At 42.5% G+C, this 25297-nt stretch overlaps 1 long non-coding RNA gene across 1 annotated transcript; it reads right to left on the reverse strand.

Annotated features, from left to right (window-relative positions):
• Positions 1-4185: 4185 nt before the first annotated feature.
• On the reverse strand, positions 4186-15339 carry LOC106036069 (uncharacterized). Its single transcript, XR_001207085.3, has 4 exons — positions 15201-15339; positions 8182-8288; positions 5430-5565; positions 4186-4787 (listed from the first exon to the last, which is right to left on the reverse strand). It is a non-coding gene; the product is annotated as an uncharacterized lncRNA (long non-coding RNA).
• Between the last annotated feature and the right edge of the window lie 9958 nt (positions 15340-25297).

Raw genomic sequence — 25297 nt, forward strand, 5'->3', positions numbered from 1 at the left:
CTAACCAGAGACAAGTCAAATGGGTGATGACTTTTGGACACATCAGCCTGGGCTGAATTTAAAACCTTAAGAAAGACTTGAGAACAGACAGTTTTCCATCACCAAAGCCATAAGGCTTGTTTGAAAATATATTGGCACTGAAAGGTAGACTAATAACAGCATTTTAGCTTTGCCTTTTCATTTTCAAACATTTAGTGATGTCTCTAATGTTATGCCAGAGGAGGATGTGCTTGTAACAGTGAAGTGAAATGAAAAGTGTTGTTATGATTAACTCAGAATTTCTTATACAGAGCTTACATTATAAATGTTCTGTGGTGCCATACAGTTCTGAAATAAGTTTAATGCACTTGGATATCCAGCAGTGGTATTAAAGATACTAAAAGTAGCTTCCTGTAAGCCAAATAAATGCTATGTAATTAAATCATGTGTAAGAAAATGACAAGAAATAGTCAAATACACATTAAGAACTGCCTAATGGTTTCATCCCATATAACTGGCACCTTTGTCTAAGCCTCTGAAAGAGGCTATGGTCTCATATTTACTCCTTGTGTAAACTAGCCTTATATTTATCCATGGAGGTGAGTCTAACCCAAAAGCTAATATCAGAGGCCAAAGAGAATGCTTCAAAGAACGACGTTTTCAGGTACCAAAGCAATGGGCACCCTTGTAAAATTTCCAGGAAGACAGAGGAAAGAGGCAGAAGCTAAAAATAGGAATCTGTCAACATGCATCTTTGGGAGATCATTTATCCTATTCACAACTACCAGCAGGAGTGAAAAGCTTGTTACTCTTCACTGGTTACAAAATGCAAAACAAAGGTTCAGAATGAAATGCAGCCGCTTTAAGGCCACATTTCTGAAAAATACTCATGAAGTTATTCCCTCTGTATGTTTTAAGTGAGGCACTGGTGATGCTGTTTCATGGCTAGAATGTACCTGAAACTAGCTCTTAAATCCAGCCATAAATCCTCAGTGTCTTTGATAGACAGTCAATTGCCACAAGCTGGGGCCATAAAACACAAAGCCTGAGTTTTTCAAAGGGTGTGCTCATTTTGTGTATTTTAAATTAATTGTTGCATCTAATATTTTTATCCCTAGCTACATGGATTACTATTTCAAATATTTAATGTAACAGATTCTGTAACCTATGTGATAACAGAAAGAAAGGCCAAACCAAAGCAGACAACTTGAAAAACACGTAGACATGGCAGATTAATGACTTTATTCATATTCTGTTTTCAGGTAAATCTTGTCCTTCCATACTTATTTCTGTGTTGCACTGTGGCAGCAGCAGGTTTCCGTCTTCCTCCAAATAACTGCTCTTAACTGGAGTCTCCTTGCAGAAGCACGTCACCTTTTCATGGAAATCAATGGGAGCTCTGCGATCAGCCTCCGGGAGGAGTGAACCTGACCAAGGACTGGCATCTTTTGGCAAGGCAACACTGGAACAAGAGACACTAGCCAAATAGACTAGGTGTCTTGACTGATTGCACAATAAATTGTTGCTCTCAAATATACACTCAATGTTAATGATGCAGTAGTGTGATGTTAGTGATGTGGGGGGAGCTTGTCACACTATTAAGTTTAGCAGGCTGGCGGGATAGCAGAACCATGCTTCAATTTCAGAATACAGTGGCTAACACCAAAAGACAGAAGAACTTGTACACAGCTTATCCAAAACAAATGTATCGTTTCAGACACATCCTTTATAGAAAGTGTTTGTACAAACTACTATGAGGAGCTCAGGCTTTTTGAACATAAAACAGTGTTTTATGAGATATTAACTTAAGAAATCCAGATTGCTGAAAATTAAAGGTTATTTTTCTCTCACACGTAGGAAAGTTTGCTGAATAAATGAGCAGGAAAGAGAAGCTGATGGTATCTTTAAGAAAACACATGTACTACATTAACATGTATGAAAAATCAAGTAACAGTTTTCACTTTGCCAAAGCAATGCGCCCACTCTGCTGTCTAAGAGCAGAAAGGCAGTGGCTGTGCAACAACATTCAACTCCCTCTCTGCTACCAGCAGTGGCCTAACTTCATTGTGTTTTTCTGTGGAGTTTGGGGGTGGATTTACTTTTGGCTTTCTGTGTATAATACATATAAATATATTCAAAGCACCTCACAGAAACAAGAAAGCATTTAGGAGCTCTGATAAGAATGCCAACTCTGCCCCTGAGGTGAGGAAAACTGTGGCAAGGGTAGACAGGAGAAATTATATAGGTGACACTGTTAAAGTAGATTGCTCTTTAATCGTCTGCCGTGGGCAAATATTATTATCTTTTTCCATTCGTCATTCTGCTTCTCCCCCACAACTCTGACACTAATGTAAAGTTTCATTTTTCAACTACTAAGAAACTGATAATGTTATAAAAACCTTACATCTGTTTGAGTAATTCCAAATTAACAGCCTAACCACTGATCAAATTTATTTCTATGTAAAGGGAGAAAATCTGCTTTGATATCAGTGCATTAGGTTAAACTTGGAGAAGATCAGAGTCACACTCAGGATTACTGTCTAAGATAAAGCTTTTTTCCCTCCTGTTCATTCATCTTCAGACTGAGGCTGTATTAATTTTTGAGAACCGTGGAGCATGAAGACTAGACTACATGTGAACTTCTACCAATTTGATTGAAAGGTGAATTTTAAGCTGATGCAATCAAGCAACAGCAAAATATAAGATCTTTCTAGAAACATATTTCTAAGATGTTTAAATTGGCTTAAGAGTGGTTCACACTGATTTAGCTTAAAAGGCAATCAGTTTGCACACCTGTTTGTCCTCAGCTAGAGGTGACTGTCCTTCAGCTGAGATGCAAGAATTAACTCAGCTTCCCACGTATAGTCCTTTAAGTACAAAGGGACAACAGCTTTGCAGACAAGTCCAGCCCAGGCATGAGCACCACCTGTCTGATCTGGGCTGGAGTGAATTCCTCTCTCATTTGACTTAACTCACAATAATCCATTTTTCCCTCTGAAATGCAAATATGTGTACAGGCATTGGGACTGGTTGACCAAATCAAATGCAAATTGATTTAAGTTGAATTGATAAAATTTACCTCGGTCCCCTTGCTCTCACCACGTTCCAGCTCCTAAGCCCTGGTAAAACAACCGTGGTCTCAATGCAGATTTAAATACTCTCCCATTAACCAAGATATGTGTACTCAGTCCTGCCGTGACTGTCCCAAAAGTCCTGGCCACTACTTTGGTGGGGCCTGATCCTGTGGCCCTGCCACACATTTCTTTCTGTTCCCCTGGCCATGATCTTTGGTATCTTTGGGAGCACAGGGCAGCTTGCAGGCATGGTCCCCAAAGCCCTGAGTATGATGGAGACCCAGGTTCCCACTGGCAGCACCTTGGCCCCATGCAGCCTGGTACTTCTCCAGATCTCCAAGGGAAGGCTCAGCAGTATTTTTAGTGTGCACCTACAACTTCTGCCCTACAGCTATATTTTTCCCTTGCTGTGTGCTTAACATCAGGGCTTCACTTACACATTGAGTTTCAGTGTGTGTGACTATCTTGTGTCTCCATATATCCCTGCATTTGGTCCCCTGATGTTTTTCTTCAAACTCCTCCTTTTTGGCCTGTATTTGAGATCAGCATTATTTCACTTCTTCATTCTGGCCTCTAGTTTTATCATCACAGCAACTTTTTCAGTGTGGCACGCTCTGGGAACAGCTGCTGATACCCCTTCAGGAGCCTCCTTTCTCTCTGTCTGGCTTTCGGGAGGCTGCAGGTGTGCTCCAGCTCCTCGCTTTCTGCCTGCTGGTGCTGACAGATGGCCACCAAGCTCCTGGGGGTTCCCAGCGTTCAGGTGTGCTCCTCACATGGAGCTACCTGCCAGGCAGGTTTTTCTGTAGTCCATGCCAGCCATGAGAGAACAGGAAAAAGAAAAGTTTAAAAAAAAAAAAAAAGAGAGAAAAAAGGAAAGGAAAGGAAAGGAAAGGAAAGGAAAGGAAAGGAAAGGAAAGGAAAGGAAAGGAAAGGAAAGGAAAGGAAAGGAAAGGAAAGGAAAGGAAAGGAAAGGAAAGGAAAGGAAAGGAAAGGAAAGGAAAGGAAAGGAAAGGAAAGGAAAGGAAAGGAAAGGAAAGGAAAGGAAAGGAAAGGAAAGGAAAGGAAAGGAAAGGAAAGGAAAGGAAAGGAAAGGAAAGGAAAGGAAAGGAAAGGAAAGGAAAGGAAAGGAAAGGAAAGGAAAGGAAAGGAAAGGAAAGGAAAGGAAAGGAAAGGAAAGGAAAGGAAAGGAAAGGAAAGGAAAGGAAAGGAAAGGAAAGGAAAGGAAAGGAAAGGAAAGGAAAGGAAAGGAAAGGGAAAAGAAAAAAGAGAAAAGAAAAAAGAGAAAAGAAAAAAGAGAAAAGAAAAAAGAGAAAAGAAAAAAAACTGGGTTTCTAGGAAGTACAGCCTCCCTTTATGTACATTTCAGGGAACTCAACCTCAGCATTGGCACACAATTATAGCACTCTAAGTCTGCCTAGCTTTTCCTGCATGGCCTTCCCAATTCCTGGCTGTCACATATTTCAGGAGACCCTGTGTAATGCACATCCAGTGCCCTGCCGAATCACAGGGTATGCTCTCTAGAGCTGGTCTCCAATATAGAAGTGATGCATTTCAAAGGTGGAGATATCCCCCAGCTTTCCAGCACCCCAGTCAGCTTGCTGCTGGTCTCCACAGGGGTGCACAGGCATTTAGGATCATCATCTCCTTGCTGGAACTTCCTTGATGGACTTGAAGTCCCTGACGTGGGACAGTTTGCCATTCAGCCTGAAGTCCTTCTGAAAACTAAAGCAGCGTCTGGAAAGGAAGAAAGAGCTTAATAAAACAGTCTTGGAACAAATTTATAAAAATGAAAAGGAAACTGTATCTCTCTGCTAACTGCATCCTGGCTTGGCTCCAGTTGCTGCTCTCTTTGTTTTATCCAGCTGAAAGTGCTGTCAGGACCTGTTGCAGCTCCAAGAGCCTCAGCCAGAGCCCTAAGAGTCTGGAAAGCCTGAGCAGTTATGTTGAACTCAAACACCTTAATGGCTTGCCAGCTCCTTCGGCAAGGCACAAAATAGGATGCTGCCCTGGGGAAGCTCCCATTCCTACAGACCCATTCTCTCTTTGCGGGTTGTTCATGTGCAGTCACCCCTTAAAGGGTTACTTGCGGCTAATAAACTGAGTCTTTAATTGAGAAAGCCATTTTTAATATGCAATCTGTGGGATTGCTATCTCCTACACCCTGCCTTCAGGAATGCTGGTATCTCCCGGTCACAGCCATCACCACTTCTGTGGCCAGTGCACACCACATTTTCCTGAACCTGAACACAGAATAAGGACCTGGTGCTGGGTTTTAACACTTTCATTGCTGAGACCATGGAGTTGTGGCATGCCAGCACCAAAGGCATGGAAATCTTCAGCATGTGCGTAGGTTAGGCATTTATGCATTTCCCATACCAAATGTTGAGTTGGGTAATTCCACATCTCTTTTGAGGCTCGTCTTCTCTCTGTCACACCAGGATGTCACGTCACCATGCAACACGTCAGAAAGCCACATCTGGACTGCAGCCTCCCAGGGCCTGCTCCAAGTGCACTGAGAAGAAAGACTCAAATGTACTTCGTATTGAAGGTTTGTAATCTCACGCGTGGCAGTTGTTACAACACATAATGAAGCACAGGCATTGCCCCCCTTGCCTGACATCAGCAGTTTTATGTTTGCTTTTGGTGAGAACAGCAAGGTCTTTCTCAAGGAGATGTTCTGTCAGGTCTGTTACAGGATTTGATAAGAAGTAAATGGTAAATGTCACTTGCATCCTCACCTACCTGCCAGCTGAAACTCAGCTTGATACTTTCAGACTTCCACTTTTAAAAGCACATTGCTTGACCATTTCAACAATTTAGATAAGATGGAAAAATGCAGCAAGGACACACACCCGCCTTCTGGTAATGAATTTGCTTCAAGATACTTGATGATATATGGAGAGCAGCAGCTAAATCTAGCAATGACTTATGCTGAAAGCCGCCGTGAGTGATGAAGAGCTGCACTCACAACCGTATATCACATTTAAAAGTAGGACTGAGAGGTGCTGGGGAGCCAGTGAGTAAAATGTTGGCATTTTGCTTTAAGAACCATGATTTGAGTGGAAGATGTTGCCTTAATAAAATATGCTTTGTACCTACCCTTAGTAAATCACAGAGCAATCGACAGTCTATACAGGAGAGGAAGGCTAGAGCTCAGCTTGCTAGCAGACTGAATTACTTCTCACTACAGATTTGAGGTTATTGGCAGACAGCCCATGTTGCCATTTAGTCCTCATAGCAAGCATGTTTTAAAAAATATTTTCCATATAGACAGACACACTGTAGCCACTGAGACTCCAGAGAGCTGCCACAGAAGCCCTACTGCCCTTTAGAGGCCCCGGTTTGATTTCCAGGTAATGCAAATCAAAACAGAAATTGCAGTTTTATCTTTGCCAAAAACTGCTAGGTGTCCACACCGCAAATCACAAAAAGAAGAGAGAAATGTTCACAAAGAATGAGGAGAAGCACTTGGCTGTTTCTCCCCCCAAGAGCTACAAGCTTGTCCTCCTCTTGGAAGAACAGGAGCATTTCTGACAAAGAGCTGCACTCTGACCCCTCTAGGGCCCAACATTTTTGCCATGGGCAACAGTGCACAATCACAGTATCTGCATCCCAGTCTGAGCACAGGGACAAGGCAAAAGTGTGAAATTGCATAACCGTGCCATGCAATAGCCCGCTAAATCTTTCTAATAACCAGTGACCTGTCACATTCCCAGACTGGCATCTTTGTTCTTTACTGCTGCTCTTGCAAGTACTGATCTGTAACTATGAAATCATATGTTCAGAAAAAGCTGACAATCTGGAAAGGTGAGCGCACTCTGAACAGACCCCTCTACCCGTGGTAGGGTTTGAAGTGAAAAATGAGTAAACTTGAATGCATTATGTATGTAAGAACCACGTAAACTCTAGGGAGAACAAATAACAGTGAGTGAACCCCATCTACCCTCAGATCCATTCCTGCTTGTGGTTTGCTGATTGTTGTGTTGTGGTTTTTTTTTGGCTTTTGGTTTTATTTTTAAGGACTGAGTAGAGACATCCTAAATCATCAATCCTTGCTGGGCCAAAAAGGCACAAGGATGGGACAAGTGTTTGCAGGGCTGACCTTTCCATGACAATTGGTCAGCATATGTCTAGAAACAAAGCAGGCAGGCTGGCATGAAGCTGGGCGATCCCATTGCCTCTCACACTCCTGGGATTTGCTGTGAATAGAAATTACTGGGTCTTTATCAGAATAATGTCTTCAACTGTAATGGGGGAACATTTGGTAGCTGTAGTGTTTGCTGGTACTCTATTACTATGTTTCTTCTTGTTGTCCTTCTCCCTTTGGGGTTTTAAACAAGAATATATTCATATTTAAATCTCTGTTAGGTTGCTACTAAAGTAAACAACAGGATGCTTCTAAAAAACTCGTGAATTTATTTATTAAGATACCTTCTTCACCTTTCTCCTCAAAGAGTAGAAGCTGTCCATGGCCTACATAGATATGCTCACCTATAAGGTATTTTTAGCAATGTATTATGTCTGCATGTTAGTCCCCCTTTACAAACACCCTTAGGCTATGTTTTTTTTATTTTTTTGTGTAATCAAGCTAGAATTGCACCAACTTCTGGGTGACTAATAGATGCAAATTATACTGACATAGCTGGTGATTTTCCTGCTTTTAATTAGCATCCATTTCAATGCAAAAGTCATTAAAAAAAAAGAAAAAAAAAAGAAAAAAGGAAGAACTAAGTAAAAAAAAATGCTATTTATTGTGGTTTTGGCTAGGCTGAGTCCACTAATGCTTTTAAATTGCCTTTTAAATTATTTTCTTTTAAACACCTCAGCCAAAATTTAAAGTCCCTTGTTTTAACATTACTGTGTCATTTTATTTTTGGGTCTTTTTCAAAACTGTTACTGGACAAGAATTTGCACAACTGCAAGATATATGCTGGTGTCCGTGCTCAGGATGGGGCAGAGAGGGAGGAAAGGAGAGAGACAGGGATAGAAGGAGGAAGGGAGGTGGGGAGACAAGGTGCTTTAGTACAGAAGGCCAACATTTCAGCATTCAGCTCTACAGTTAGTCAGAACTTCCTTCTCTAATTGTGTTTTTTCATGTGTTATTAAAAGAAGATCCAGGAAAAGGTACCTGTTTTATCTTGGAAAACTCTCTCTCTTCTGTCCTTACTCAAAGGCTTTTCCTTCTTTTCCTTTGAAGTTCACACACTGCGTGCCAACACATCAGTGTCTTCTAATCTAATGTTAACAGGAGGAAAAAAAAAAAAGGAAAAAAAAAAAAGATCCTAAATCTCAATGATGCAACCATGATTCCTCTGGAAAAACAGGCATCCTCATAACTGTAACTTTCATCAGGCTCCTATTGTCCCCACTTACTCTGCTAGTTCTTTAACCACAGTAATAGACTTGTGACTAACATAAAATTTTAAGAGGTCTGGAGCAGGGATCACAGCATTTTGCTGGAGCTAGGACATGATTACAACATTCAAAGATGTGATACGTTAATAAAAATAAATTAATCTGCTATAATGCAAGGAATATCTTGAAATGTCTTTATTAACTCCACCAGGATTATATAAACTGCTCAGGTGCTTAGGAAAGTCTTGCATTGTGCTATAATTTATGCGACTGCGCTAAGGAGAGTAGACCTGGTACCAGCCTGCTTATCTATCCATGAATAGGTGAAGGATTAAACATTATCAGTGTATTAATAGACTTGCCTGGAGAGAACAAGAGCAAATGTACCATCAATAAAGACAACCTTGTTAAAATAAAAAACGTTGGATTTCTAAAGCCTGTTGCAAAGGATGTCGAGTAGTCTCAGCTCTCAGCATTGTATGCCCCTTTCCATGGGAGGGAAGCAGAAAAGGCCTGTGCCTAGGAAGGGCAAAAGAGAGGACGAGACAGTGGGTAGTGTCAGTCTACTTGCTTCTTGGACATTTCTGAGATTTGGTGGCAAGAAATCAAACAGGGCTGCTCAGTGAAGGCCCTTCAAGGGGATTTGCACCAGAACTGCATGGCTATCAACATCTCTATGGCTTAAGAAATTATTTTTATTGTACTGTTTAAACTCTTCCCTGTTTTGTCGCCCAAGAATGAAGGCAGCCCCTTGCAAGACACTGCCTGTCCTCCTGTGACCACATGCTGTTAACACTTGCAACAACCCATGTTTGGATTCAAGATCCTAGCGGACAGCTATAATCAAAGCTTCTTTAGGCTGCTGCTTTGTTTAGGCCTTTTAGATGTGACAGCAACCTGTGCTTTTATAACTGTATTATAAATTAATTGCTGCAACCAGAGAAACTTGAAGGACAGGGGGATGAGTTAATATTAAGGCTTGCTGATCAAACACAGAGCATTATATCTGTGTACACAAATTCTCATGTCTCGCTCGCCAGGTACAAATAGGTATTTGGAAACAAAGCTTTATTCCACACAGAAAAAGACTTGTTTTATCTGAATAGTGTCGCTTAATGCTGACACCAGAAAGTCAGAAACCTGCACATCAGCAGGTTCCTTTTATAATCCCTTGAGGTTCTACCTCAGCTGTACTGTGCCCAGCTTGAATGCCTATTTGCCTCATCACAAATGATTGCTGATTTATTGTCAAGGGTAAAATACCTACTCTAAATCCCCAGTAATTACCTCACTTACAAAAAATTATGACCAAAAATCCCTCAATCCTAAACTGAAGCTAAGGCAAATTATATCAAGAAAAGCTATATTAGCATAACACTAAGAATTTGACCTGAGATTGCAAGAGTAAAGAATTTCAAGGGTAAATCTGGAATTCCCATCTAACAGCATCTCCTTTCTGTATCCTATAAGCACAGAGACTTCGCACAACAAAAATATACTACCAATTGTTTGGAGACCCATGAGCTACATCAATACAAGGAAACTGAGCAGGGCTATGGCCTGTGCCCAAGCACCACTTATGAATGTCTTCAGTATTTAGATGTTAGCACACTCCCAGGTATGGTTTAGGTTCATGCCTGTTAGCACTGTGCCACGCAACATCCCGAGACAGCACAGAGCTGTAGCTGCTTCCATTCAGCTGCATGGACAAGGCCACTTGCTCCGTGGGGGAAGAAGATGCAGCAGCACAGGAGCAGGTGGTGCTAGTTCACATCTCTCAGTGCAAAATAACTTGCTCCTGTCTGCTTTGCTTCCTAAAATAAGCATAGCTTGTTAGTATTTTTATAGGGATAAACCCCAAGACAATACTTCATTTTTTGCATCAAGATTTCTTTGCATTTTCCTCCCTTCTGTCCTCTTTGCTTTGGATTGAGTCACATCCTCAGTGCACTCTTCCACTCTCCTTGGCACATCAAGAAACTTAGCCAAGTCTAACTGTGCTCAGATCAAGCACAGTTCCTCAAGGGAAAAACACAACCCAAATAAAATTAAATGTAGGGATTAAGATGAACAGGGGAGGATGTGATTAACACAAGCAATTAACACAAATTCTCCTGTGTGGAATAAGACGTGTGGAATAATACTGCATCCACGGTAAATTCTGATTAAGTTAGTCATTTTATCATGGATGAAAGTACAGAAAACCTATGGCAGTCCCCTTTTGTAAAAAGGGGGTGGGGAGCAAGAAACATGTAATTTCCTATTAAAAAAAACTATCAGTCCCATCATGGGAATTCAGCTAGCATTGTGCGTGGAGCACCCAGAGCTGTGGCACAGTCCTTAATGCAGATCTCTGCCTCCAGGATCTGCATCCATTTAGAGATGACTAAAATAATCATTTTGCCGAGGCATTCACAGAACTTCTCCAGAAGTAGGGGAATGATGAAGCACAGGAATTTAGGAAAAAGAAGAGCCAGCTCTGGATGTCTTTGTGGATGCTCTCAGTCCCTTTTCACTTTCCGATTCTCCATTGCTTTGTGCAACTTCCCCATCCATCCCTCTAGACTATTCCTCCAAATTCCTGGTTTTGCTGTTCTCCCTGCTCTCAGTGTCAGTTTTCTTCTTTTTTCCTAGTTCTGACTGTCCTCATCCCCTCATCCAGCTGCCTGTTCCCTGTGAAGTTCATGGTCTCACATCAGCATGGAAACCCAGTGCTAACCTGGAAACGTGCGTCTGCGTGCATCAACTGCATGCAGCCCTGCAGCCTGAATAGGATTAAATGTTTCCACAATTGATAAAATGCATTTTCTCTCTTTAGTAAAAGTTGAGGAGACGTAATTTTATTTCTTTCCTCATTTACTCTTACAAAAAGGTATGATGGTGTTGCTCCAGGGCTTTTAAAATGACACTTATCTCCTTGAAAAAAATAGCCCTGTAATTGCAAGTTCCTGAAGAGCCTCCCCACACCCACCAGCTCACAGACTCAAAATGAGCAAGGTCCTTCCTGCCTGAGAAGGGGTTGCTATCAGAGGTTTCCACAGTGGGACGGAGGTGACAGCAGGCTCCAAGAGAGCAAGATTCATTTTTCAGCCCACGTTGAAGGGGGCCCTGCACAAGGACCATTTCCAAGGTATGACAGCTCCAGCCCAGTCAGCTGCTTTCTGTCTCACAATATTTCAGCTATGCAAAACACACTGATAACATTTACAATTGATGCCATTCCCAGAGTTTTTTACAGAGTTAGCCATATTTATCCCTGTGAACTGTTATCTTATTAAAACCCGACTGAATTAGGAAATACCTTGAGCACACGTGCTCTTAGAGCAAGTCTGTTCAGAAGGTTTGAAGGGTGGAGAAAGACAGGCAAATATTCTTTTATGAAAGCATATAAAGGTATCAAAGGGGGATAGGGTTGTTTTTCTGCTCCTTTTGTTTGAACAAAATCTGTTTGGCATCTATATTGTATGTGTTTGTTTGTTTGACGATAGTCTGCCATATGGCTTTTCTCTTTTTTCCTGACTGCAGCTCTATGTTCTCTGAGAAGCATAAATCAGAATGACAGGTGAAGTAACAAGACTTTTGTCAAAAATATATGCACCGCTAGGGTTTTAAGAGCATGTTCATGTAGCGTGTATACTTTGTGTTTTGGAGAGAGTTTGGAGAGAGATTAATTCACTTCCACCCCTTCCACTGCATTGCTGTCCTCCACTCTAGCATAGCAAGCCCTGTTTCTGCACCCAAGTGCATTTTCTTTCTTTTTTTGCTTCCTTTCCTTCCAAAATGTTACTCTTTTAGATACAAAAAAAAAAAAATGTACATCGAAGTGTACATCAAAATCATACTCCTTCCTTTGTGAGGGGGGGTGGTTGGTTGGCCTGATCTCTGCCATTTCTGCCATTTCCTTCAAAATAAGCCAACTTTGCTTTCTCAGCCATTCCTCCTTAAGACAATAGCTTAAAATATTTACCTTAATGAAACCTGAACACCTGCCTTGTTTCAAAAACCTCTCAGTGCTTTAGCTGAAGCAGATGCCGTTCAGTCAGACCTGTGGGAATTGTACTGTTTCTAGTAATTTTTGTCATCTAGATTCTCCCTTTAAAAAAAAAATCCCCTTAATCAGTATATCACTGGGTCTCAGAAAGCGTTACAAGAGGCTGCTGAAAACAGAGCACAACATCTGTAGGCTGCAGTCTGCTCTGCCCAGCCTCCTCCCTGGGCTGGAGGCAGCTGTGAATCTTGCTGACTCAGACCCACCATGCTTTCCGAGGAGTAAAATATGACTAAAAAGTGCTAAAGTAAGTGTTCATCTATAATTAAAATTTGCCAGCTATGTCTAAATGAGTTCAAAACACCTTTTCCATAAAGCACTTTTCCTATAAAATTAGGTATTTTTTTCATATCAAAGAATGTTTTTTTTTTTTTATAAACGAGGACAAAATTATCTGTCACTGCACTTCTTACAAAAGACGATTAAATTGCTTCAGTTTCTAACCTGATTCTTTTGACTTCTGAGAAGCTCTTCCCAGTCCTCTGCCCTTTGCGGGGTTTCCCTGCTGTGTATGGACCCTGGGGACAGATCCTGTAAGCACGGCACAGCTGCATTCAGAGGGTGACCACAGGATGTTGTCCCTGTGACCACCTGAGAGAAAGCAGCAGATCAAACCAGTAGTTGTCTTGTATCCATCTTCTGGAACATTTATATGGAAAAGAAAGTCTATGTTCAGAAAACACCAAAGCACGGCATCCCTGCTCCTTTAGAGCTCACTCAGCCAATTCCCTCAGTTTCCAGCACTGCAGTAAAAGCTCTTCCCTACAGCCACCACACTCACAGAGCTGCTGGGCAAAGATGAGGGCCCAGCACAGCAGGTTCGCTTCATTTGCACCAATGCAGCAACCACCAAAGACTAGACTTCAAGCTGAGAGATATTTCTGGAGAGGTTTCAGAGAGGCTGCTGTGCAAGGTGATTTCCAGGTCTCTCTGGTGTGACTGTACAAGCCAGCTAGCTTTCCAGGCATGTTTTGTAAAATAATTCGAATTTCTACTGACCTCCAGCATTACAAACAATTTCCTCTAGTTCGTCATATTTACCATGTGCTAACCAGTATCAGAAGCATGCAAATGATTACAGAGGGAATTGCTGTCCTGTTGGTGTCACTTCAGCACAGTTGGAACAAAATCCCAATGTAAACATTTTCCCAGGTGTCCAAGAAGCTACGTTAAGAATATGGCTTACATAATATATATAAATTATATATAATATAAATAAAAATTATAATTCAGTTTTCTTTCAAGTGTGACAGATTTTTTATAATTTTTCTTACTGCTCATTACTGACCCAAAACTCAGGCCAGACTAAAATATCAAGAGACAGGCCCATATGGCAAACATTTGCAGTCATGCTAAGCATTAAATGGATGGATGAGCAGATGAAAAAAAGGATAGCTGAAGATCCTAATGCTGAAAAAGGCATTAGGCATGTCCTCTGGGTTGAGAGGAGGGAGGAACACTACAAAAAGGGTGACTTAAGAGTGGGAGTCAAGGGCTGAGCTGGGACCTTCTCATCTACCTTCTGTTTTTTTTCATGAAAAAGAGGGATCTGGGGGAGTGGCTGTGTGAAAAAGCAGGGCAGCTGAACAGAGAGGCAACAGATGCCAGATCTGCCTCAAAGGGCAGGGTTGGAGAAGCAAGTCTCCCTCCCCAGACAGTCAGCCAGTAGGTCCTGAGAACACAGAAGATCCCACCTTGCCCAGCCGCAGGCGAGCTGCCAGCACAGGGTCACGCAGACAGCAGGATCCACAGAACATGCTCAGATTTGTTCACCTCTCAACAGCGAGGGCCCTAAGGGACTTAAAATGATTAAGCTAAGGTTCTGGGTTTTTTTCATGCCTTTGCATCATGATCCATTTCTCCATGCTTCATGGCAATGATGAAGTCCAGTAAGACAGCCTAGTTCATGTGAACTCTTACAAAACCATGATCATATTTGCTTGTTGGGATGGCTTGTAAAGATAACATAATGGAATAATAAATCCTCCTCTCCCTTCACTGAGGACCTTTTTTTTTTTTTTTTCTGAAGTTAAATAATTTGGTGGGTTGTGGCAGTGCACAATTTACCCTTTCAGGATGTGAGTTGCAATCAAAGTAGTTCAGTCCCCGAGCCCCAATTACAGCAGGCACCATTGCAGTGCTTGGCGCCCAGCCCGTGATTTGTCGGTGCATCTGAATCTCCCACATGTGTTCAGTGCTTCCCTGCATAAAACTTTTTATATTTCTACACTCCTTCCAGGAGTCATGTATTATTTACATCAACTGTATTGCAAACATACCAGAAGTGCACTACAGTTTTCTCTGGAGTTCAGTTGGCTTTTCATGTTTCCTATGCCTGAAAATACATTACACATTCCTGCTTCATCCTGTATCTGCACTTTACCAACTACACAGCCTCTTTTATGCAGAGCAGTACTCCCCCCCTACAAGTAGGTGAAAGTTTGTTTACTCACAAAGCACAGGACGGCTTCTAAGAGAGCAAATCTGAAAAAGCTGCTGTAATGGCAGCGAGAAACAAGAGAAGGGACTGGGTAGTAGTATTTCCTCCTCTGAAGAGGAGTGGGTCTGCCTAGAACTGAAAAAAAGGAGAAGATCCCTAGGTGGGATCACAAGGAAGGGAAGCAGCTGAAAGCGTCTGTGCGGTTATGGTAGCTGGTAGGAGCAGTGGGGAAGGTCAGCATGGAGGAAGAGGAGGAAGGCAGCCCCTTAGCGTCCCTGCCTGCATGGCCAGGCTGCAGACTAACCCTCCTGCAACTGCCCCAGGCTCTGGGAAATCACTTTGTGGCTTTTGAAGTCTTTGTTCTCAGACGGGTCTTTTGTTTCTTCAGATACTGATCCGCTTTCAAGCCGTGCTGGGCAAACACAAGAGGGAAAATATCATCTGGGGGAGGAGTGGGATATTGCAGAAAGTAACATTTCTAGAGCGCACATTAGAACCAGATGTTCCACTCAAAAGTATTTGTGGTCAGGGACTATGCTGAGAAACTAACTGCTATAAAGGGAAAAAAAAAAAAAGAAAAAAAAAAGGAATTACAGCACACTGAATACAAGAAAAAGTTACAACAAGGGTAAAAAAAAAAATGAATAAGGATATATTAGGTGTTTTGCACTGACAGCTGTAATTGCAGGTTAGTGTCCAGGAAAGGAAAGGGCTTTATCCAGCTCCTGTCTCTTCCACAAATGTGCCACTGGACTTCGACCAAACCACAGAGGCTTCGGCCCAGTGTTGAGTAAGGACTTCAGGGCTTTGCCACACTGAGGGGTTTTATTTTCCTCTCACTGTGCCTTAGTCATAGGGATGGATGCAGCCCAGTCATGGCCAGCTCTGGGGCAGCTGGCAGGGAGGGGTGGGCATGGCAAGGCACTTTTTGGCCATTTCTGTACACACAGAGCAGGAGGAAGACAAGGAGGAAGGTGGGTCTCGGTCCCTCTAGGCCCTTCCCAGCCCAGAAGAGCTGGAGGTTTCATCCTGAACATCATTTTGAACATAAACTGATGGCCCCATCTTCTGTGAATTTGCCCCATCAGCTTTTGTGCCCATATATTATTTTGGTCTCTGTAATATCCTGTGGCCATGAGTTGTACAACTTCGTCATGTGCTGGGTGATGAAGTGCTGCTTTTTTCAACGCCCAGCTGATTATTTCATCAGCCCTTATTCTTACATTGTCAGGAATGATAATTAATCTCTTTTCCTCAACTACCTATTACCATTCATGATGTTATCAGGCTTCATCTCTTCGGCAGGCTGAAAATACCCAGCGTATTTCACCTTTGCTCACACAAAAGCCACTTGATTCAGGAAGCCTGCTTACTCCTTTATCTGGGCCACTTGCAGCTCTCCATCCTGAGTTGAGTAGATGAGGTCACTGAATAATATTCAGGATGCAGATGTACCACGAATTTATATGGAAGCATCCTTTTTTTTTTCTTTTTTTTTTTTTGCTTGTTTGTTTGTTTGCTCTCTATTCTTTTCCTAATAATTCCTAATAATCCTTTTGACCGCCACTGAGCAATGAACTGATTTTCACAGGGACTTATCGGTAGTGACTCCCAAATCTCTTTCCTGAATGCTAAAAGCTAATTTAGAAACTGTCATTCCATATGTGCAGCTAGGGTGCTTTTTCCCTATATGCATCACATTGCATTTATTGACATTGAATTTCTTCTGTCATTCAATTGCCCAATCACTAAGCATTGTGAGACCCTTCTGCAAAGGTGAAAATGAGAAAATTGATAGTGAAACCTGGCCAATTTCATGTTAAATGTAATTTCATGGGAAGCATAGTCAATATGTGAAGAATACAACTCAGCGAAAAACATACGTCTGACTGCCAGAAAGTCATGGGAAGTTCATCTCATAGAGGATCTAATTTCTAGAGAAAATAAATTCTTTTCTTTGTATGGCTGATGGAGGTATAGCTTTCCAATCCAAACTTCACGTCTGAAATATCTATGATGCAGGAAGACTGGATTTTACCATCAGGCAGTCAGCATCTCTTTGGTGTCTCAGGGGGACAAACTAAGCCTACACAGTTCAGAAAGTATTGACATCCTCTCATCAGGATGCTATATCCTGACAAGATTACACCAGGTCTGGTAAGACTGAATTTGTGCTTTTCAGTGTGCTGACGCCCTGGTGTAGGGTGTGCCATGAGCTTCGTTGCTGGCACCCTCTCTTGTGCAGGTGGCTGCTGCTCACGTGCGGCTTTCCCCTGGAAATACACATTGCAAATTATTTTCATTAATAGCTTTCTGTAATGGTTTCTGAGCCAGCTGCATTAGCTGTCCACACCTCCAAGCAGTTAGTAATGTCATCAAAGTAAGGGTATGACCCGCTTGTAGAAGGAAAATATTCTCTCTATGCAGTCAGAGAACTAAAGAGGAGTTGTTACCACTGTAACAGGTGAGTATAAGTGTTCAAGAGGTAAACCAGACCTGACACTTGTACATGGGTGCCAAGAGGTTACTGTTTGGCTATGGATTTCCAAATAGATATTCTCCCCATTAAAATGCTGTAGCAAGATCTGGGAGAGATCTAATGCTGCTTCCTTTCCTTCTCAGGCAAAATACATCAAGCCCAGTTGCCCTGACCTCCAGGAGCTTTAATTAAGCAAATGCACAGACTTGTACTTTAGCGCACACAGTTTTTTATCCATGCAAACTCTGCCTTTGCTGCAACCAGTATCATCACAATTCCGAAATCCCATGTGGATAACTTTTCACGGGACTGCATGCCATTATTTATTCAGGTTCTTGTTCCGTCCCCAGTGAATGCAAGAGCACTGGCTTCAGCAAAAGGAGTAGCAGACATATAGCTGGAAAGAGGAAAAAATGCAAATTAAATGCCACTTAATCTCACTTAATCACATTTCCTTCCCTCCTTGCCCGAAAGAATAAAATTTAGAAAAGAAATAAACTGAAAAGGGAAACTATTAAGTAAGTTTCAAAGTCAAGATCATGCCAACTACTATTATCTATTTCAGGACTTCCTGCCTTGCTTATCTCCTTTTAATTAACCTAATTCTGACCTGGGCCATGTGCTTGCCTGGCACACACAGTCCCATTTTGCAGTTGCTATCAGTTAAATAAAAGAGTCTGTAGCAGGGTTTGTGACCAACGCTGCCGCTACATATTTCCTGTAGCAAAGCTAAGGGTGCACATGAGTGATGCTAAGCGAGCAGATGTGGAACAAGAGAACCATAGTAAGAAGCAAGGGTTTTACCCAAAATGCTGCACATTGAAGAGGTTGATAAAAACAAAGTGGTTGATCTGCTTCTGTCTCCCTGCTTCTACAGCTCAGATGTCTGGACAAAATCCTGAAGCCAAAGGGAACACAATCAGCAGAACTTCTATTCGTTCTTATCTTCTAAAGTGCAGATTTGAAATCCTCTTGTGCACAGTGACAAACAGGTCATTGCTGGGTAACAATAAACTTGCTTCCAAAATGGAGTTCATCCCATTATTAAAAATCTGAAAATAAATCCAATAAAATTCTCAAACTCCATATAACACCTACAGGTCCCACATGTGTGTTGTGCAAAATGCATCAGCCCCAAAATTATGTAGTTTTAAGTGCCAGAGATTTTATCTCCAATTATTTTAGTAACCATATTGATGGAGTTCTGGACAGCAAAGAGAGAGAAGCTAATCCACTTAGCCAACAAATCCTGTCCTCCAGAAAGTACAGAGGCTTGAGTTAGGGCAAAATTGAGCTTGAAAAGTTCTTCTTCCAATGCAGTAAATTCTAATAGAAATGCTGTATAAATAGAAGAGTTGAAAGAAGGAAGGAAAACAGGATTCTGATGGGGGGGCGGGGGGGGAGGGAGAATGAGTAGGATGAAATACCTTTATCTAGCAAGAGGTATGCATTAGAGATTCTTATAGAAGTGAAAACCTTGTGTGAAAATACATGAATCTGATGCTATGAACAGATAATTTCACAGATGATTCCTTTTCTCCTCAATTCTTTTCCTCATTGTGTTCCAATAATTAATATAAAATGGTGGTTATTCAGTCCTGGAAATCTGTATAAATGTGAAGTAAACACAGCCAACTATGAACAATTGCGACAGTGATTTAGGAAGAGAAAAGCAGATAAAAGCCAGTTTAGAAAAAAATTCCTCCCTGGAAGGCAACCCAGAACTGAGCAAAACCTCTTGCTCTGGAAAATGACATGCCTCAGTGGCCTCAGAGGCAATGCTCCTGTGCTGTGGCAGGGTCTGTGTGTAGCTGCCCAGAAGACCTTTACAGACTCCAGCTCCTTCCAGCTTGGTCCAGCTACAACCTCTGCAGCGTCTCGGATCACCAGCAACCAGTGATGTGGAAGCTGCAGATAAAAGATGCATGCAAGCTTTTCTCTTCTGTCATGGCTCAACTGAAATACATCACAGACCCAAGCGGAGAGATTATCCGAGACGCTGTTTGCCAGCTTGTTTACACACTTATTGTCAGATGACAAATGCTGGCAAGTCCTCGTCTCCTCCTGTCTGACTGCTGAAAATGTTTTCCAGAGTTTCTCCTGTCAAAGACACGCTGAAGTGGACGCAAACCAAGGTGGACTTAAGAAGCCAGGCTATACACTGCTGTGCTGGCAGGGCTGCTGCAGCTCCATGCCTGCAGCAAGACTGAGCGTGTAACCCCTGTAGACACACACATGCAAACGCACGTGGGTGGGCACACACACACACACTGTGGATGCCCCAGTAACTGGGCTTAGACATTCATTCTGCTTGGTTGCTGGCCCTTGGTCCTTCTGCAGCTGTCCCTCATAAACACACACATGTACATACACAGGCCTCAAGGTCTCTCTGAGGGCTGGCTTGGACCCCCCGGTCCCTCCATTAGTCAGCTCAGAGCTTTTTGGTCTCTCCAGCAGTTGGCCCAGACCTATGGCCACGTTGATACCGTCTCCCACAGCACTTAGCATACTTGTCAGCTAGTCCAGCTTGAAATTCACTGGTGATCACACACCGATGTATGCACCCACACACTTCAGTCTCTCCAGTGGCAGCACCACGAACACGTGGGTCCTCTGATCCGTGGTCTGTCTCCAGCTGCTTGCACCCAGACCCCCATAAGTTCACATAGTGAGTCCCTCACCTGGGAAAAGAGCTACGAATGGAGTCATAACAGGGTTGAGGGTCCCCTGGGGCAGCCCGGGGAGGGGTCAGGGCTGGGCTCCTTTCTCTTCCTGGGTGACCAGGGTGCCCCCACCTGCTCACGTGCCCCCTGCGCTCCTGTCACTGCTCCTCCAGAAATTTTGGTGTCTTGAGCCTTTTACCGCATAACCCACCGTACACTAGGAAATGAGATGAATGCTGGGACACAGAAAATAAGTTCCCATAAGATATCAGAAATGTAGTCTGACCATGATTTCCTCAAAATTACCTTCTCTTCTTGTTCAAAGTTAATATATTTCCCAAGCATGGTTATATTCTGTCAGGCAGGGTGTATCTTCAGTGCTGTGAGCAGGCCGCGCTCAAATGTGGTTATCATGGCGTTCTCCGCTAAAGAGGGCAGTCACAAATGAAATGGAAATGTTAAAATCCTTCAAAGAAAAGCACGTATCTGGCAACAACGAGCTATGTGCCGGCTGTCTGTGACAATTAGCAACACGGTTTTTGGCACTTTTCCTCAGATCTGAAAGATAAGAAATATGGGTTCCTGAGAGCAGAATATGGAAGAACATCATACAGCACTGCTAAAGACCATTTAATCAACTGCTTCCCTCCAGCACTAGTCAAGGAAGAAGGATTTGCTTCTCAGAGTACTCTTTTGTCTCTAGCTCTTTTAGGAATGAATTTTGCTTATCATCTTTGCCTGATGCAGACCAGCCCTTACCCAAACTGGGCAAAGCATATCTGGGAACTAAAAAATTTGTTGCAAAATAAAACTTGAAAAGTGCTGGAAATGTTACATCAAAACACTCTGTTTGGATGCCACTTAATAAATGCTTCATTTCAGAAATACCTCCATGTTCTGACTGACATCAAAACAAGCAACTCTTCTGAAAAGACACTATTTCTCTAAAATAAATAAATAAATAAATAAAAATCTAAAGCGGAAAAAGGTTAAAAGGATAAAATAGTCCCAGAATGAAGTTGAAAAATGTCCTTTTAGTTTAAACAAAGCAGTTGTTTCACAAAAGGATCCTTTAAAATACCCTTTTTGGCTCAGCATCATGTGAGTGCTTTTCCGTTCTCTTGGTTCAATTGCTGTTCTGACAAATGTAATATTCACCTCTCTCTCTTCCACAGCACAAATTCAAAGCAGGAGTACCCCTATCTTTCCAGACAATACTGCACTCCTTCCTGAGAAGAATTTCTTTTGAAGCTGAGATGTCTTGAGCATGAAATCTATAAATAGATAGGAAAGAAGGTGACTTGGGACAGCTGTGAGCTGCATAAAGGGTGATTTCGCTACTCAATGAGAGCAGTAAAATTGGTTTCAATTTATTTCTATGCCAAAGACTCACAGCCACGTAACCAGATGTCTGTAATTTTCCAGAAGAGGAGCTAGAAAACCTCCTTCAGCAGGGAGGCAGGACTTCTTCTGGGGGAACGCTTGTCCGGCCCAGTCTGGGGGTGCTCACATGCAGATCAATCAGGCTGGAGAAGGTCAGGGAGAAGGGCAAAGCAAGGAGCACAGCTCAGCTCTCCCTTACCTGAACTTGTGGCTGCTGGAAAGCTGCAGCGCAAACCAACCATCACAAACAGTGCCAGAATTAGCTGTTTTAATTGATGCCAAAGGTGAGGTGTGCATCCAGGTGTAATTACCTTCCCACAACCAGCAGGAGAGATCCTGTAAGTCAAGGCTTAGGGACGTTAATAGAAAGCAGGAAGAAAACACTACTGTCACTGTGGTAGCTGTACCTTCACCACTGGGTTATTTGTGATAAGTCTATCTGAATACCCAGATATAAGAGAAAATAACAGATTCTAAATCAAACCTCCAGCTTATTATCAACCACAAAGGAGCTTTAATTTATATATGTAAAGAGCTTCCACTTAGACATCATATCCACACTGTAATTCCAAATAAACAACATTTAAAACCGCAGCTAACAAGACTTAAAAGCTTGATGATTAATCCTTCATTTCACCTGTCTTCCCAAATTACACACGTTTAGCCAAACAAAGTATTAACACTCTACATTTTATGTACAGCTGTGCTGAATAAAATAATACACCATGACAAATGTTTCCAGAGGGGTGGAAACAAAAAAAGGGCGTGTAAACTGTTAAGAAAGCTGATGTAATGCACAAGAAGGTCTCAGAGATTCACAGGCAAAAGGCTGAGCTTTCTGAACAACACCTTGCACATATTCTCTGAATGCATTCATGAATTATGTGAATTACTGAATTACACCACTGTGCATTTTTGGCTATTGTCACTGGCAAAAAAAAAGGCAATGAGGGCTGCTGGAGTGGTTTCAGTGCCCTTTGCCATTACAAAGGGTTTCACACTGCACCGAAAGAAGGAGTAGCAGCTAGAGATAAGAGAGATGAAGATGGAAAACTGGAGAGAGCTGGAAATCATGTTCCTGTGAGAAGTATGGCATGGGGCTGACAGAAGCTGCCTGGCGTAACTGCGGTTTCTCACAAAAGCAGCCTGAGAATAAGCAGAACAGCTGATTCAGAACAGATCAGCAGCGAGCATATTAAAAAGCAATGCCAGCTTGCGAAATACAACCAGAATAGCACCAAGTGCTGTGACACATAGTCAGGGAAACAGGCTCATTACCTAATGCATATGTTTGGAAACTGTTACAGAGGGAGATCTGGTGATAGGTACCGTTTGTTCCTCCGTCTCGTTTGGCTAGGTAACATTTTCAGTGATAAAGGAGACCCATAAACCAGCTGGAGCAAGACTGTGACACGTCCTGGCAAAGGCTGAAACTGTCTCCAGACCTGAGAGCTCTTTCTGGGGTGCTGTATGTGATGGAGTCAGGCTGCCCACTGAGGACCTGAAACTACCGCTGACTTAAGATATATTTTACATGCACGTGTACAGCATGTCTTGCACCTCTTTCTCTATACATTTGCATATGAAATTTTAAAACCAGTGAGAAATCATTTACAAACACATGACGAAGACGGAGTTTGTTGAGGGAAGGCTGCTCCTTGGTCAGGCTGCACTCTCATAAGCTTTCCTTCACCCTGTTCAAGCTTTTTGACTCTTGTCATGATGGAAAGCTGAAGAAGAGCCCAGGCTGTTATTGATTTTCCTCCAGCAGTACCACCTACCAATGTCCTGTTAGAAACGTCTGTCACTGTCACACTAAGGTGTCTGTAGGCAATGCTTTGGAGAAGGGTGGAGCACGCCATGTTCAGTCCACGTTCTCAGATGGGATATTACCTTGTTGTTAGCAGACTTTTTAGCTGATCACTAGGAGCTCAGAGGCAAAAACCCTGTAAAATGACAGCCTATGGATGGCTGAGGCACCAGTAATCCAGTTTTCCAGTTTATTCTGGCACTGGTCTGTTGTGTCTTGTATAAAGCTTAGTGTTTTGGGAGCCCCAGTTTTAGTCTCAAAATCGTGTAGAGCTTATGCTGAAGATTAATCAGAGTTTCTCTCTTTGTATTTCATTGCTTTTGATAGATTTTTTCCCCATTTATTTATTCAAGTCCCAGATAGGATTTCAGCATCCTGCAGCAAGGAGTTCTGCTGTTCAGCTCTGTGCTGGATAGCAGAGCATATCCCAGGCTTTTCTGAATCTGACAACAGGTGCTTTTCATCTGTTTGCTCCCATTTTTTGCACTAGAGGAACAATGTCTTCTGGGCAGCTTGAGAGTCCCCATTCACCTTCTCCATACTGCTCATAAACCCACACCATATTATAACCCACACCTGATCCTCTACGTTCCTTAGCCTCCGGAGCAGGACAGCCACCACTTCACACCACTGAGCTGTGGCACTGAGGAGCAGGGTCGTGGGGCATGGTGCCATGCCCTGCTCTTCTCCAGCCCATGCACTCTGGAGCTAGCTGAGGCACTGTTTCACATAACACTGACGTGCCTCAGACAGGCAGAGCTCCCTGACCCATTGCCAGAAGATGCCAGTGGGTTGTCAGCAGGCAAGTCCTTCCCCCAGGACTGCATGTTTCGATGGGCGGTGAGGGCAGCAGTGGTTTTCCAACCAGCCCCTTCCAAAACTTCAGCCTTCCTCAGGCATGTTTGTTTTGACTGCTTTGAAGTTTCCTCTCCCTTCGATAGATGGCAAATACATTAACCAGCACAAACAGGGAGCGCATACGATTGGGTGGAGGGACAAAAGAGATGGCATATGAGTCACTCCTGTTTGAGAAGCTGGTGATGAAAAGCTCTCTTGCTTTAACATCCTGCTGGATCCTTTTTTTTCACAGGACAATTGAAGAGCTTCACTTGGCATTTGAGTCCCTACCACGTTCCAGGTGAGAAAGGCATCCACTCTCAAATCCTTTCTTCACACATCAAAAGAGTCTCCGGAGAGGGCTTAGGGAATGTGGCAAGCCCCACGTAAAAGTGGTGTTTAGCAATAACTAACTCCCAAGTAATGATGTGCGAGGACTGAACAATGCCTCAAAGACACCGATTGCCATGCTCTTCCCCAGGGCCACACACTCTCAGTACTTCTTTAGTGCATTAAGCTTCCTTGTCAGCTTTTTCCACCTGCTTTGCTATTTGCTTTTAATTCCCTCTGCCTTGCAGCACTAGGCATGTTCTCTGTTTTCTTTTTTCTTCTTTTTTTTTCCCCTCCCACAATCCATCTATGGGTAATGGATTCTTTATGCTAATTCACGTCACTGAAACATCATGAATGACACAAGTAGGAGTAGAAGACATTGGTTATGCTTTTGCCAGGAAAGATCCTCGACCTATTGAAAATTATGATTATTTACACTGTATAAGTTGGATTTCTGCCATGAACAATATTAGAAGGAAAAGGCAGTGAGCAGTATTGCTCTGCTGTTGAGTATTCATTGTGCTAAAACAAAAATAGACATAATATCAGACAGGTACCACCTGGAAACTGCATTATGTATTTGGGTGAGAATACAATCCCAATCTGCAAACACATTTGCACATGATTACTTTTACATATTGCAAGAAATTTCCTTGAAATTCAGTCAGTGTAACTTTAATAGTCCTTACTCATGTTTGCAGATGACAGTTCTGGCTTGTGGGAATAAGTGCAAGGTAGCTATTACTAACAAATGAGTTTAATTAATTTTCTCACATAATTTGGGGAGGGAGATTAGTCGGGAGCAAAGACATGCACTCAGTTATTATATAGTTAGTTATTTTTAATCTAGCTGTCCAAATTTAGCATTCTGTAGATAACAAAAGAGATTTCAGTTC

Source organism: Anser cygnoides, chromosome 1, assembly GCF_040182565.1.
Source record: "Anser cygnoides isolate HZ-2024a breed goose chromosome 1, Taihu_goose_T2T_genome, whole genome shotgun sequence".
Taxonomy (NCBI): domain Eukaryota; kingdom Metazoa; phylum Chordata; class Aves; order Anseriformes; family Anatidae; genus Anser; species Anser cygnoides.